The sequence below is a fragment of the Mytilus galloprovincialis genome, chromosome 13, assembly GCF_965363235.1.
Source record: "Mytilus galloprovincialis chromosome 13, xbMytGall1.hap1.1, whole genome shotgun sequence".
Classification (NCBI taxonomy): domain Eukaryota; kingdom Metazoa; phylum Mollusca; class Bivalvia; order Mytilida; family Mytilidae; genus Mytilus; species Mytilus galloprovincialis.
This window is the reverse complement of record NC_134850.1, coordinates 7,107,091-7,114,420: the sequence shown is the minus strand read 5'-3', so window position 1 is coordinate 7,114,420 and position 7,330 is coordinate 7,107,091.

Below are 7,330 nucleotides of genomic sequence, written 5' to 3'. Positions count from 1 at the left end.
AACATTTTTGTCCGGTATTATTTGTAAGAGATCTACAAACAAACGTCTTGGGTGACATTTCTTGGATGATTAGAATACCAGATTCATTTTCAGGGAATGTCGGCTATTTGTTTACTATATTTGTTCCATACCAGACATGGTCGTAAGTAAAACAAATTGTATATCAAAATAAATTTGGAGTGCAGCTTATAGCTTATAAGCAAAAAATAGGTGAATGAAACTCTTCCTTTCTATTGTGATCAATGATTGTGTTACATTTTCATGATTGAATAAGTACTGCAGTATATGCCAAGTGGCAAATTTTTAATGCGTATTCAGGAGAAGAAACAATTCAATACGATAGAAATGCTATAGATTCTTTAAGTTATAGAGATGGGAAATATTTTAAAAACAATTTCAACAAACAGATTGTTTCATCGCAGCGAAAAATCACTCCATCTACCTTGAAAGGGGGCGGGGTTCTACCTTGATGTACAAATAATGAAACGAAACGTGTGTCACTATGTGTCATTGTGGTACGAATGTCAAAATGTCAAAATGTCCTTTACTGCCTTTAAAATATTCGATCAAAATTACTGTATTATTAGTGTAATATGATGAAAAACAATCTAACAAAGTAAGAGAGCTATCTGTCAAATGGTCTCAGATGTGTTGCGTTCAGGAGGTTTTGTTGTTTCAATACTCCAACAAATGGCCAACGTCCAATAGAATCCCAAATTTTGTCAAACTAAAATGGAAATACTATACGGACAACTAAATATGATGGCAAGCAATAAAACTAATTAATAGATCATTCTGTCAAATTGTCTCTTCGGAGTTGCGTTCACTTGTCATAATTATTACAAGTCGTATGATTTCAATATAATTAAAAGTAAGAACGGACGGACGGACGGACCTACGGACATAACTGTATACACACAAATAATTGACAGGATCAGTCAATCCTTCAGTGGCGCTGTTGCAAAAAAGACAACGATAGGGATTATAAATTGTAATTTGATATTTAAAAAACAAGTTTAATAACCCGCCAATTATACATACACCTCTCTAATTGCAGGAACTCGCATTTGTCGTTGAATGTATTACCTTTTTATTTATTTTTTATTTTTTTATTCAAAGAATGGTATGTTGATAGCAGATCTTCAACAGCTTCTTTTTCAATTTTAATAACTTTTTTTACACTCTGGACGATTGTGAGCTGGACATAATTAATATATGCTCTGTAATTCATATATACCATTTTTTTCATTATTCTAAAGACTTTCAACATGGATTCAACATTGATTACAATTTTTAAAGCTTTGACAATCCCCTTAATACCAAAATTATGCATGATGTGTTTTAATTTATTTACAAAGTTACAGCATATGAATTATATTAAAAAAAAACCTTAGATTTCGTCAACTTACAGATTTTGATAAGAATAAAACAAGTATTACTGTACACAAATATCGGACTGACTGACTTCTTACGAACTGCGAGAAAAAAGCAAATTGGTTAAACATCTTTCGAAAAACAATAAACAACTACATCAAACCCATCAAATTATTATTAGCAAAGGGGAAACGTAAAAACTGTAAACTTGATATTCGTCCTACAGAGACAAATACATATCTGTTATTGTTGCGTATTGACATAGTTAAGGGTAATTTGCAAAAGAGTTCAATCCGTAAATCATTTATTGTTTATCATCCGAATGAACCAAAGTGCCGCAAGTATCACTGTGAATCTACCCTGTGACAAAAAAAAAAAAGAACCACTTTTCTGTAACAAATGTGTAAGTAATTACCGTGAATCTCCGTGACGAGAAAGAACAACTTGTCACGGAGATTCCCGGTTTTGTACCGTGAATCTCCGTGACAAGAAAGAACAACTTGCCTGTAAGTAATCACCGCGAATCTCCGTGACGAGGAAGAACCACTTGTCTGTAAGTAATCACCATGATTCTACCTATGATGAGAAAGAACCATATGGCCATAATTAATCACTGGAAATCTACCTATGACGAGAAAGAACCCATTGGCCATAAGTAATCCCCTTGAAACTCCGTGACGAGAAAAAACTTTGTATTCACGGTGGATCTCCGCGTGACAATTTAAACAGAACCAGTTGTCCGTAGGTAATCACCGTGGACCTTCGCGTGACAATTTAAACAGAACCAGTTGTCCGTAGGTAATCACCGTGCATCTCCGCGTGACAATTAAAACAAAACCAGTTGTCCTTAGGTAATCACCGTGGACCTCCGCGTGACAATTTAAATAGAACCAGTTGTCCCTAGGTAATCACCGTGAATCTCCGCGTGACAATTTAAACTGAACCAGTTGTCCGTAGGTAATCACCGTGGATCTCCGCGTGACAATTTAAACAAAGCCAGTTGTCCGTAGGTAATCACTGTGGACCGCCGGCTGACAATTTAAACAGAACCAGTTGTCCGTAGGTAATCGCCGTGGATCTCCGCGTGACAATTTTAACAGAACCAGTTGTCCGTATGTAATCACCGTGGATCTCCGTGTGACAATTTAAACAGAACCAGTTGTCCGTAGGTATTCACCGTGGATCTCCGCGTGACAATTTGAACAGAACCAGTTATCCGTAGGTAATCTCCGTGGATTTCCGCGTGACAATTTAAACAGAACCAGTTGTCCGTAGGTAATCACCGTGGACCTCCGCGTGACAATTTAAACAGAACTAGTTGTCCGTAGGTAATCACCGTTGATCTCCGCGTGACAATTTTAACAGAACCAGTTGTTCGTATGTAATCACCGTGGATTTCCGTGTGACAATTTAAACAGAACCAGTTGTCCGTAGGTATTCACCGTGGATCTCCGCGTGACAATTTAAACAGAACCAGTTGTCCGTAGGTAATCACCGTGGATCTCCGTGTGACAATTAAACAGAATCAGTTGTCCGTAGGTAATCACCGTGGATCTCCGTGTGACAATTTTAACAGAACCAGTTGTCCGTAGGTAATCACCGTGGATCTCCGTGTGGCAATTTAAACAGAACCAGTTGTCCATAGGTAATCACCGTGGATTTCCGTGTGACAATTTAAACAGAACCAGTTGTCCGTAAGTAACAACCGTGAATATCCATGTAACAAAAAGAAAGTACCAAGTGCCCGTATGTAATTTGGCAGATGTTATACTATAAAGCAATGTGGTGAAATACGAACAGTAGACAATGGTGAAAAAAAGTTAATTGGTGTATGTTTTAAAGTAATTAATGAACTTTCAGCTTAAATTAAGAGTAAATGCTCACCAATCTTTCGTAATTTGAAAAGCTTCTTCGCCTAGCCATTGCCCATTTATTTTTACGTTCCGTCGTAGCGTATAATATTACTATACAGAAAACGATTTTCTGTCTTTTGAATACAAAAAACATGAAGCATTTTATTCTTGCAGTCATCGTGATAAAACTGATTATGCTGTCTTTTCAGAAACGGCTTAAAACGTCTTATTCTCTATTAAATTCCTCTTGAAGACCTTAAGTGGAATCTATTAAAAGGTTAACAAGAAAATAATTACTTGTCAATTTCTACATTCATCCTTGTGAATGTAATACTATAACTGTTACAGACATATGCCTTATTAAAATAATTGCTATTTCTTTTATACCGTTTAGCGCCTTGTTGTCGCTGAAAGCAGCTTGTAGATAAAAATAGATGACTTTAAAGTGGCACGTCGAACTGTTTTAACTTCCAGTTTGATGTTAGAAAATTCATTATTTTAGAATACCCATGAATCTACCACAGTGGTTGTACAGTGTTTGTGCTTTTGTTGTTGTTTTATCAGTCAAGAAAATACGATGCCAATTTTAAAATTTGTAGGCTTTATTATGAGAATCACAAAAATTCCAACACGGATATTTAATTCAAAGTCTGGATGAAGGTAACTGACTTGTTACGATCCTCTTTATTTATTACTAAAATTGAGAATGGAAATATGGAGTATGCCAAAGAGACAACAACCCGACCAAAGAGCAGAAAACAGCCGACGGCAACCAATCGATTGGTCTTCAACGCAGCGATAAAATCCTGTACCCGGAGGAGGAACTCAGCTGGCTCCTAATCACGTGTACTAGTTCAGTGAAAATGGACTTCATACTAAACTCCAAAACATACAAGTGACTTTAAATAAAAATAAAAAAAATAATACAAGACTTACAAAGGTCAGAGGCTCCTGACTTGGGACAGGCGCAAAGAAAATGCGACGGGGTTAAACAAGTTTTGAGAGATCTCAACGCTCCACATATACCTCTAGCCAAGAAAAACACAGCAGTACGTACAGAAAAACTCAGTTTAAAAGAAGTCCGACTTCTTTTACACAACAGGAAACAAAATAAACTACACAAAATGACAAATATCAATGATTTAAATAGACTCAGATCGACGTCCGGCCTCTAATCGACGTCCGTTCCTCAAATCGACGTCCGTTTCACAAATCGACGTCCAAATCTGACGTCACATTCTCAAATCGACGTCCAATATTTTGATACTCTAATCGACGTCCAATATTTTGATACTCTAATCTACGTCCAATGTGACGGCACTACTTGCCAAAACTACACCCGATTGATTGTTGTCGTCTTAATTTAATGTCCAATATCAATAAATAATAAATTATTGGTCACAGATAAGGCTTTTAGTTTATTCGTTCGAATTGTTTTACACTGTCATTTCGGGGCCTTTTATAGCTGACTATGCGGTATGGGCTTTGCGCATTGTTGAAGACCGTACGATGACCTATAGTTGTAGAGAGTTGTCTCATTGGCAGTCATACCACATCTTCTTTTTTATATCAATTGTTTACACTTATACATGTACATAATTTATTTTTCAATCCGAAATAGGTATCATGCATATTAAAGTTTTTCTTGATATAAAGTTAATCCAATTGATCCACACCAAGGAGCGTGTGTCATTCCTATTCATAATAATTAGGCAATTAGTAATGCAACCCAAAGACTAAGAAAACCAAACGACATGTAGGAGCTTCGTCCCTCTTTTTTAATAGATCCTTCTTAGTAAATAATGTACAGTTACTGTCTCAACAAGTTTCTTTAATAGCCCAATAAAGGAAGTAAGAAAAAAAGCTCCCCAAAGCACTGGCTTGCTCTACCCATTTAATATTCATGAAAGAGTCCTATGTCAAGGCAATGTTCCTGCAAATATGGTTTTGGACTCAATTCACTGAAAATAGTTCATGTTTGCAAAATTTCTGTGAAATAACATGATAAGTGTATTGCATGTTGACATTTTGGCATGTTTAATAGAGGGGAGGGGGTCACATTTTTTTAAATTTTTTTTACAGGGGGGTTCAAATCAAAACAGATAAATTTTATGGGGGGATCAAGAAAATTTTATACTTTTGATTTCAAAATGACCAGCCCCCCTCCCAGGTAAATAATGATAAGTCCCTAAATATATTTTATTTGTCTCACATAATATGTTTAAAGGTTTAAATGTTTCAGCTACTATCGGTTCACTTCAGTTTTGTATTCTGTGTCAAAAACGGACGTTGATTAGAGAAGCTCAAAATCGTACGTCGATTAGAAAATGCCAAAAAAAATGGACGTCGATTAGACAGGCATAAAATTGGCCGTCGATTTGGAATGTTATTTTATTGTGACGTCAGATTTGGACGTCGATTTGAGGAACGGACGTCGATTAGAGACCGGACGTCGATCTGAGTCTTACATATATATAAGGATATGTTCCCATCAAGATCATTAAGATCGATTAGTATATAAGATGTAACACACTTGGCGTTCACATGACAAACCATTTCAATAGATTTTAAACATCAATTTCGAAAGAATTAAATTTGTTTTCAATTTTCAAATTAAACAGTTAATGTTGATCAGAATAAGGATCGATTTTCTAAAGTTATGGGGCGCCCCTATAATGCATCCACAATGAAAAAATCAGGAAAATAAATGAATCGTAATCAATAATTAAGCTTTCTAAATCTAAACTGTGTATTTTCAAGACAATCCCATTCAACTGGTTCAATTGAAATCGAATTTTACTTTCCATGAACAATAAAAGCGATTGAAATCTATCGCTATGAAATTTGATTTGATATACGCCATATCCACTTAAATATATATGTTTGTTTTTGTGGTTTTTTTTTCATCTTTTTTATATTGTCTCAGACGATAACCTATACACGAGTAGAACAAAGGATACATTAAAAGATAACAAAACTTACAAAAAAACGACAAAAATATTAACCACATGGATTCGTCGACTAAACTGTCACATAAGGGTCTTCGCGATCGGCTTACGACACATAGAGTCGTAGGCGAAAACAAACTACATATAATAAAACCTACTATATGTATGGGATTTTTCTTATTGTTAAAGGTCGTGTGGTTGCCTTTAACTGCTTACAATGTACATCTAAGTTATTTGAATTTTAGTGGATATTTGTCTCATTAGCAATCATCTCACTTCTCCTTTTTATATTATGCTTGGATAATACAAACTTCCTCAGGAATAACATCATCCATCATTACAATTACAATTAGACTTGACAATCACGTATTACCGATAAACTTCTTACTAATTAAAGGCACTGTCTAATAATTTTGAAATTTGGTAATTTCATCGCGGCGGTATTCGATGATAATGTTATGTATCTATGGTAGTCTGTGTGCAAGTATCCGACCTTTTATAAGAGACGGGCGAAATTTACCAGAGGGACAGCCAAACTCATAGATCGAAAATAAACTGAAAACATCATGTATCTTTTCATTTATGAAGCAAAGATGTCGAGCAATACAGAATTCTCGTTCAACTTGCATTGTAAAGACATGGGTACCCTCTAAAGAGCGGTTTCTCTTAGCAAACATTCTAAAGCTAAAAATAAAAATAAAAAAATTGAAAATGGACTTTTGCAATGTCATTAAATAATACGCATGTTCAAACACTGACACCATAATCTCCAGTAAATAAAAATCTTCATGTAAATCTTTAAACTCTGCTTAAAAAACATACACATTTTCTAGTGATACCAAAGCTTAAACTTAAAGGAAAACACATACAAATCTTCAAGTGATCCCAAAGACAAAACTCCGAGGAAAAACACATTCAAATTTAATATCAAAAAGTCACGCCAAATAGAACTCACCTTAGAAAAACAAAAGAACAAACAAAATAACAAAACAAGAAATGAGTAAAAACCAGTAATACAAAAACAAACGTACATCTATCTTCCCTCCTTACTAAAGAGACTTCTAAACACGGCATGCAATTGTCCATACGTTTATATAATGCAGCAACTAGATGTGTAAAGAAGCTTTTAATAACGGTATATAATTATCCATACGT